The sequence below is a fragment of the Aquarana catesbeiana genome, linkage group LG04 (assembly GCF_042186555.1).
Source record: "Aquarana catesbeiana isolate 2022-GZ linkage group LG04, ASM4218655v1, whole genome shotgun sequence".
NCBI lineage: Eukaryota > Metazoa > Chordata > Amphibia > Anura > Ranidae > Aquarana > Aquarana catesbeiana.
In genome coordinates this window covers 133060136-133069661 of record NC_133327.1, presented here as the reverse complement: position 1 = coordinate 133069661, position 9526 = coordinate 133060136, and positions in this window count along the sequence as shown.

The following is a 9526-nucleotide window of genomic DNA, read 5'->3' as shown; positions in this document are numbered from 1 at the left end:
TGTTATTGAATATATTTCTTTAAGGGGAAGTGGGATCAATCTCCCAACCTAGTATTCAGTTTGTCACATTTATCATATGTTTATATTTTTTTTATATATAGGCTGAGTACTTCTCTTCAGTCATACACATGTTAGTTTTTGTTTCGAGCGCGAGTCAATTTTTTTCTCACTTGATTTCTGTGTGTTTGTGTCACATATAGGACTCTGCAGCATAGATTGTTTACATGATTTATTTTTGATGCGCAGTTATTTAATTATTTTTTCTTCAACATGTACTGTGACATACTGAAGCAGAGCATGATCCCCTCCCTTCGGAGACTGGGCCACAGGGCAGTATTCCAACATGATAACGACCCCAAACACACGTCGAAGACAACCACTGCTTTGCTAAAGAAGCTGAGGGTAAAGGTGATGGACTGTCCCAAGCATGTCTCCAGACCTAAACCCTATTGAGCATCTGTGGGGCATCCTCAAATGGAAGGTGGAGGAGAGCAAGGTGTGTAAAAACATCCACCAGCTCTGTGATGTTGACATGGAGGAGTGGAAGAGGACTCCAGTGGCAACCTGTGAAGCTCTGGTGAACTCCATGCCCAAGAGGGTTAAGGCAGTGCTGGAAAATAATAGTGGCCACACAAAATATTGACACTTTGGGCCCAATTTGGACATTTTCACTTAGGGGTGTACTCACTTTTGTTGCCAGCGGTTTAGACATTAATAGCTGTGTGTTGAGTTATTTTGAGGGGACAGCAAATTTACACTGTTAGAGCCCTTGCACACTGGGGCGGTTTTCAGGCGCTATTGCGCTAATAATAGCGCCTGCAAACCGCCCCGAAAGTGCCGCTGCTGTGTATCCAGTGTGAAAGCCCCGAGGGCTTGCACACTGGAGCGATGCGCTGGCAGGACGGTAAAAAAAGTCCTGCCAGCAGCATCTTCGGAGCGGTGAAGGAGCGGTGTGTATACCGCTCCTTTACCGCTCCTGCCCATTGAAATCAATGGGACGGCGCGGCTATACCGCCGGCAAAGCGCCTCTGCAGAGGCGCTTTGCGGTGGTATTTAACCCTTTCTCGGCCGCTAGCGGGGGGTAAAACCGCCCCGCTAGCGGCCGCATACCGACGGTAAAACGCCGCTAATAATAGCGGCGTTTTACCGCCGACGCCGCCCCCGCCCCAGTGTGCAAGCTGTACACTCACTACTTTACTTTGTAGCAAAGTGTCATTTCTTCAGTGTTGTCACATGAAAAGGTATAATAAAATATTTACAAAAATGTGAGGGGTGTACTCACTTTTGTGAGATACTGTACATGTTTTGTTGATTTTAGGTTTTTATTTTTTTATTTTAATCTACCTATTCAAACTGGTAAATAAGGTGTCTTCAGACAATATCATGTTTAAATTACCTCTGGAATAGTTATTGTGGGGGTTATTTACGAAAGGCAAATCCACTTTGCACTACAAGTGCAAACCACAAGTGCAAAGTGCACTTGAAATTGCACTGAAAGTGCACTTGGATGTGCAGTCGCTGTAAATCTGAGGGGTAGATCTGAAATGAGTGGAAGCTATGCTGATTTTATCATCCAATCATGTGCAAGCTAAAATGCTGTTTTTTATTTTCCTTGCATGTCCCCCCAATCTCACCTCAGCCACACCCAGGGTTTGGTAGGTCCCCCTTGAAGTCTGCCCCATTTTCTCCTGCACATCCCATTCAGTACCTCAACCCTCCTCATCTATCTCGTATTTCTTCTCCTGCCTCAAAGGGATAGGTAGAGGGCACATGCTCCTGTTAGACCTGGGACAGCAACAAGTCTTCCCCTTCTTCCTGATGTCGACCCTCTAGTGCCCCATTGTCGCTCACCATTTACATTGTCTGCTCAATTTGGTGCCAAAATTCTCCCTGTGTCATGAATAATGGGCTGTTGGCAGCTCATAATTGCAGAGATACTAATTGATGGTGTGTTGGTGATGGTGAAGCATGGCCACATTGAATTTCAGCATGTGGGGTGTCACAATGAGATGCTAAGCAGAAAGCTGATCTTCTGCCAAGCGACCTAAAGTGCCCATAAACCCTCATAGTCTGAAGACCACAAGGTTGAGGATATATGCAAGGAACACGTTTGAATATTTCCTGCCGAAGGGTGGCCAACAGGTTAGTGCTGTTAACACACAAAACATTGCTTGAATATAGCATGAAGTCGGCCACCTCTTGGCCGGGGCCTGAAGAGCTGCCAGCAGCTAAAGAATAAGTTCACCTTTGGGACCATTCTACATGTTCCACCCATTTTTAGGGTGGAACATGTAACATGTTTCTACTGCTGCAACCTCTCCCCGCCCCCCCCCCGCCTCTGAACTCTGCTTCCTGAACTCGCTTTCACAATAAAAAAAAAAAACACGACTGTGCGGGGCTCTGCCCACCCAGCCCCATCATTCATTTCCAGAGGGGAAAACTACAAGTATCGACGGTCCTTGCGACTGTCAGCTTGTAGTTCTCAATGAGCTACCAGGGTGCTGTGGAGAGCTTTAGTAGTTCATTGTTTCTTCCCATATCAAAAGGTACAAACAGACAGCTTACACTGACAGTCTGCAGGAGTCTTGCATTCGCAGGCTCCTAGTAAAAAAAATATAAATGCACAATTTTCTTACCTGCAAAAAGGATGTGCATTTATTATTTATTTTTACAAAGGTGAACTTTTCCTTGAAGGGCTGCAGGCCGTGGTGGTAAGAGTTGACGTCACAATTAAATAGATAAATGTGAAATAAAATGGGGGAGGGGGGTGGTACACAAGAAAATATAGCCCACCATACCACACCACAATCCACAGTAGCGTAGTGCAACATAGCACTGTGTAGCTAACTCTCCCTTCACAGACCGTCAGTCCTCCCTACATTGCTCTATCACACACTGACATGGCTGCAGGGAACCCACCTATTTATAGTGAGGGGACCTACATTTATTAAAGCCCAATTATTGGCTATCCTACCCTGCTCGCCACAGGGGAGGGTCCAGGAAGGACTGGATTCCAAATTTGGATCTGGCAAAATTTTCCCGTATCGCAAACTTTCATAACGCCTGGATTCGCAGTGAACTCACTGTGTGGTGACTCTGAAATTCGCCATGAGGACAGAGTTAACTGGATGATTGTTAAAAGGTAATCCTCTGACTTAAATTTACAGAACTAGTACCTATTAATGTACTGACTATGCTGACAGCTCTCATGCCACCTGTCCATTATCTAGACATACTTTATGTTAATATCAATGACCGTAATGTCACAGCTGACACTGCCAGATGTCAATGAGAGAAGTCACCGGGGGGGGGGGGGCTCATCAAAATGTAGCTATGAGACCTTCTGATCTTTAGTTATGCCTTTGGCTGATAAAGATAGATTCAGTTACTTTCTTGCCACTACTATGATCCACCACCCATAATAAATAAAGTCTGCTACTCCTGAAGTTTGTGGCAATACCATATACGTCTATATTATTTGTTGTTTGTACCTGTAGCCAACAAACATATTCACCTTGTCTGGAATTTACTGACAACTGTCTGTTATCTTCCCTGCTTTTGCAAAGCATGAAGAAATGCCTTCAGCTCTAGTCTTCAGATTACTTACCAGCTTCACCTTAAAAGAAAATGAATACAGGTCACAGAGAACGTTAGTGTAAAACATGTGCGGTAAGTTGCAAAATTTGTGATTGCCTCTAGTTTGTTTTTTTTGCAACATGCTGCCTCTAGTGGCCATAATTAACAATACACTTGTATAAAACACTAAGCACATCGCACATCCGCACCTATCAGATTTGAAAAAGGGTTGCAAATATTCAAACTGTACCTATCCTATTGAAAAAAAAAAAGTTAAGCCATGATTAGTTTCTCAATACAGCCACATATCTATAGCTGCAGACTGGTTATTAAAGAGGCACTATACTCATCTCCAGGAGCTCCCTTACCAGCCGCTGACATCTTCAGTGTTTTGATTGGTTGGGCCAATATGACATACTGCCATGCATGTGCAGGAGTTAATTTCTTTTGTCAGATGCTGAAATTTTATACTGAGCTGTATGTGTTGCTGAGTGTACATTGCACACAGGCTGGTAAGACTACTTTAATGCAGAAGAGACATAGTAGGGTTTATTTACAAAAGTTGGAGAGTGCGAAATCAGGCTCACTTCTGCATAGAAACCAATTAGCTTCAAAGTTTTATTGCCAAAGCTTAAAGTGGATGTAAACCTGATTCATGAAATTTGAGCTGGGCACATATATCTGCAGTGTTTTATTATCTCTCTTCAAAGCACTATGTCCTGTGTGTTTCTCCTGCTAATTTTTTCTGTTATCAGCATGACAACTTCTCAGGTAATAAAACCAGGCTGAATTTTGTGCCAGGGTGGGTGCTATAAATCAATCAGTGGTCATCAACCCTGTCCTCAAGGCCCACTAACAGGCCAGGTTTTATGTAATACCTTGGGGAGATGCAGACAATAATACTGCAATCACTGATTGGCAAATTATATCACCTGTGATATATTTCAGTTATCTTGCAAACCTGGCCTGTTAGTGGGCCCTGAGGACAGGGTTGATGACCACTGCTATAAATAGATTAGCAGAAAGCTGCTCTACTCACAGGACAGCTCTGAAAGTCTCTGCCTATCTGGAGGGAGGTGTGTGACTTTTCTCCAATCAGCTGTCTCCCAGTGTAATCCAACACTACACTGCTACTGCTGAATGAGAAAGAGAAAAATCTAACGGGACGTGCACTTTCTAAACAGTTTCTAAAACTGAAGACAGCAGATACTGTACACATGTAAAACTTATGTTGGAGGATTTGTTTCATCTCTGTTTATCATCTGTGGCTGTTCACTTCACTGGGTATATGTGAGGGTTTACATCCACTTTAACTGAACAAGCTGAGGTTAGAAGCTGATTGGCTTCTATGCAGAAGTGAGCCTGATTTTGCAGCTTTGATAAATAAACCCCAGTATATCTCCGGCGTATTTAAAAGCCTGCTTGTTAAAAAATAAATAATAAGGAAAGTCTCACTTTGAAGTGTATCTAAATCCAAAACTAAAAATGTAATATACGGCAGCTTGCCACTGCTTAGATGACATGGTTGTATTTGTTTATTTTTGTCTGACAATCTGCAGAGAACACTTGTCCCTGTCTTGTCCCTGGGTGGCTACGTTTACAGAGTTCAACCAGGCTGAACTACCAATATGTTCGCATTTGTTTGTCTCAGCTATATAGAGATTAGTAAATTACTGAAGAAAGATAATATGTTTTTAGATCAGCTCACAAAAAGCGACAAGGACACTGCATTTCCAGCAAGATCAACAGTTATAATCTGTACTTGTTAAAAATGTTAAAAAAAGAAAACTATTTCCTTCACTAACATGTGCGCCCTCTTAGTGCGCTATATAAACTGTATGCAGCCTCAGCTACAAACAGTATAATGCACTGTGTTCCAGGTGTGGGATGAGACTTCCTGTCTTACACCCGGAACGAAAAAAAAAAAAATTAAAGTTACGCTTACCAGTAACGTCTTTTCCAGTAGTCTTTCAGGACAGCCACATTGAGAGAGACCTTGGCTCCTCCTCTTCCTGGGAAACACTGCGCTAGCCCCCATATTTTTCCACCTCCCCCTGCCAGCCTCAGTTTTTTCTAGAGCACCTCCGGTTAGCTGGTGAGACACAAGAACACGTTAATAACATACTATCAAATATTACTATTGTGCCCCTTTTTTAGGTCTTCCTCAAGACCCCCAAAACTTCGGGTGGCTACTAGGGCTGTCATGAAAGACTACTGGAAAGGACGTTACCGGTAAGCGTAACTTTAATTTTCCCTCCCCGTCTTTCAGGACAGCCACATTGAGAGGATAGACGAGCACTTACCACTTAGGGTGGGACAACAGCTTGCAATACCTTTCGCCCAAAGGATTGCTCACTCGCTGATACCAGATCCACTCTGTAGTGTTTCACAAATGTGGTGAAACTGGACCATACGGCTGCTTTGCAAATCTGCTCTGGCGTTGTTCCAGCTCTTTCCACCTGTGAAGCTGCCACAGCTCTAGTAGAGTGTGCTTTAATTCCCATGGGGGCCTCTCTACCCGCTAGCCTGTAGGCCTGACTAATAGCTATTCTGAGCCACCTGGCAATGGTGCGTCTAGACGCCTTCTGTCCCTTTCTTGCTCCGCAAAAAGAAATAAAGAGAGAGTCTGACTTTCTAAAACTCTTCGTCAGCTCTAAATAACGTAGGATACATCTCCTGACGTCTAAAGTGTGAAACCTAAATTTCCTTTCACTTGAGGGATTAGGACAAAAAGTTGGCAAAATTACTTCCTGGCTTCTATGGTATTTCGAAGCCACCTTTGGTAAAAAAGCCGGGTCAGTATTAAAAACGATTCTATCCGAAAATACAACACAAAAGGGGGGTCTAATTGAAAGGGCCACTGACCCTCCTGGCTGTGGTTACAGCTACCAAAAAAACAGCTTTATATGTTAGGTCCTTTAGAGTACACTCCTCTAAAGGTTCGAATGGGGGTTCAGTCAGAACCTGCAAGACCAGGGAAAGGTTCCACTTAGGGAAGGAAGGACCCTGCACTGGCCTCTGTCTTGACAGGGCTCTGAAAAACCTGACCACCCAGGTGTTGTTGGCCAGGAATTTCTCAAGGTATGCGCTAAGTGCTGAAACCTGGCTCTTAAGGGTACTGATGGCTAACCCCTTATCAGCCCCGCACTGCAGAAACTCCAGGACTGCTATAGGGCTCTGCACCTTAAAAGAGTTTTCTAGGCACCAAGCCTTAAATTGCCCCCAAACCTTTTGGTAGATTTGGCGCGTCTCCTCTTTTTTACTATCAAGGAGGGTGGCTACCAGTTGATCAGAAAAGCCCTTGCTTCTTAGAATCTCTTTTTCAGAAGCCAAGCAGCTAAGTTCCAGCGGGCTACCTGGGGACAGAGAACTGGGCCCTGTTACAGGAGATCCTTCCTGGGCGGAAGGAGCCAGGGAGGTTCCGCCGCATACTGACCGAGAATCGAGAACCAAGCTCTCTTGGGCCAGTACAGAGCCACTAAAATTAGTGTGGTGTTTTCTACCTGGAATTTTCTTAGAACTGCTAGCAGAAGCACCGGAGGTGGGAAGGCGTAGCAAACTCTGAAGTGCCAACTTTGTGTCAGAGTGTCTACCCCTAACGCGTTCTCCCATCTGCTGAGAGAGAAGAAGTATGGGGGCTCTTTGTATTGCTCCCTGAGGCAAATAGGTCTACATCTGGGAGGCCCCATCTCCTGACTATGAGGTCGAAAACCTCCTGATTGAGTACCCAGTCCGCCTCTCTCAGCTGTGTTCGGCTGAGAAAATCGGCCACTATGTTCTCCTTCCCTTTTAGGAACACTGCTGAAAGGGACAGAGCATTGGCTTCTACCCAGCCGAGAATCTCTGTGGCTAGGCTTAACAGAACCCCGCTTCTCGTGCCACCTTGCTTGTTTATATAAGCAATGACCGAAGAGTTGTCGGACCGTACCTGGATATGTTGTCCCAGTAGGTCTTCCCTGAAAGCTCTGAGTGCCAATCCCACTGCTTTTAGCTCTTTCCAGTTGGAGGACCTTTTGAGCTCCTCCTTCTTCCATGTCCCCTGCGCCAACTGAGGTCCCAGATGTGCCCCCCAGCCTCTGCCACTTGCGCCTGTAGTAATCACTCTGGACACTGGAATGATCCACAGGCACCCCTGTGACAAATTTATCTGCTTCCTCCAAAACCAGAGGGACCTTTTGACCCGAGGAGGGATTGAAAGCAGAGTGTCTAAAGACTCCTGGCTGTGGTCCCACACTTTTAGAATCAGTGCCTGCAGGGGACTGAAGTGAAGGCCTGCCCACTGGACTGCCGGGATGGCAGAAGTCAGTAGGCCGAGGGTTGACATGGCCACCCGTATTGGTACCTGCTGATTGCTCTGAAGGCATGCTACTGCTTGGTCTAGCTTCAGAATTTTCTCTTGTGGGAGAAAAACTCTCAGCTGAGTAGAATCCAGCATGTATCCCAAATAGGAAATCTGTTGAGCTGGAATAAGGCTGGATTTTTCCAGATTTAGTAGCAATCCTAGCTCTTTCAGGGTTGTCTTTGTGAGTTCCAGATCCCTGATTAGTTGTTCTGAGGATGGTGCGAAGAGAAGAAGATCGTCTAGGTAAGCAATAATTGATACCCCCCTGGTTCGCAAAAAAGCCATGGCCTGCGTAAATACTCGGGGTGACGAGGATAGGCCAAATGGCAGCGCCTGAAACTGCAGGTGAATAGTTTCGTCTTCTACCTTTACTGCCAGGCGCAGGAATTTTTGAAAGGCCTCCGCAATGGGGATGTGGAGGTAAGCGTCTTTTAAATCCAGTGACACCATGTAACAGTTCTGGGGAAGTAACGCCCTGACTGTGAATATTGACTCCATCCGGAATCTTTTGTAAACAATCACTTTGTTCAGAGGTTTCAGGTTTAGAATTAACCTGTAACTCCCCGAGGGTTTTCTCACCACGAAAACATGTGAATAAAAGCCTGTCCCTTCTTCCTTTGGAACTCTGCACACCACATTTTGTTGTTCTAGTTCCTTTAATGCCCCTAGGAGGGCTTCTGCTTTTGCCGAACACCTGGGGAGAAGCGTTAAGCTTCGACATGGAGGGGGCTTTGTAAATTCCATACAATACCCCCTTCGTATGATCCCCAGTATAAATTGGTTGGGGGAGATTACTTCCCACTGTGGAAGGAAGGCTCCCAATCTTCTCCCCACTGTGGCCCCTGAGTCACTGGGTCTTACTGGGCTGATCAGGAGGGCAAAAGAAAAAATCGCTCCTCCTTTTCCCTTACCCCTTTGGCTCCAAGTCTTTTTCTCCTGTGACTTGGGAGGCCTTCTTTTTTGTAGACGAAACCCCTTCTTGGGTTGATTCAGGGGTTTCCGTTTTACTGGGAATGCCTTCTTTTTATCGGCGGTACGGTCTAATACTGTCTCTAGACCTGGGCCGAAAAGCAGATCAACGGTCAGCGGAATGCCACACAGTTTGACCTTTGAGGCATTGTCGCCTGGCCATGTTTTGAGCCAGAGGGCTCTTCTGGCTGAGTTGGCAAGTGCCGCAGTCCTGGCTGACATGCGCACTGACTCGGCCGAAGCATCCGCTATGTATGCTACGCCTCTTAGCATCGTTGGAAAGGACGCCAAAATAGTCTCCTTTGCCGTACCTGCCTCAATATGGGCCTGGATTTGTGTAAGCCAGTGCTCGAAGTTTCGGGCCACCACCGTGACTGCCATCTCTGGTTTCAGATTACCTAGAGTTGGCTCCCAGGTCTTTATTAACAGGGAATCAATTCTCTTGTCCATGGTATCTGTCAGAGCTCCCAGATCCTCGAAGGCCAGATCTGTGTCTGGACACTTGAGAGAATGCTGCGTCCAATCTGGGGTTTTTGTTCCAGATTGAGGCAGGATCGTCCAAAAAAGGGAATCTTCTTTTTAGGGCCCCAGAAAAGAAGGGCTTCCGTTCGGGATCCTGCCATTCTTTTTTGACCGTTT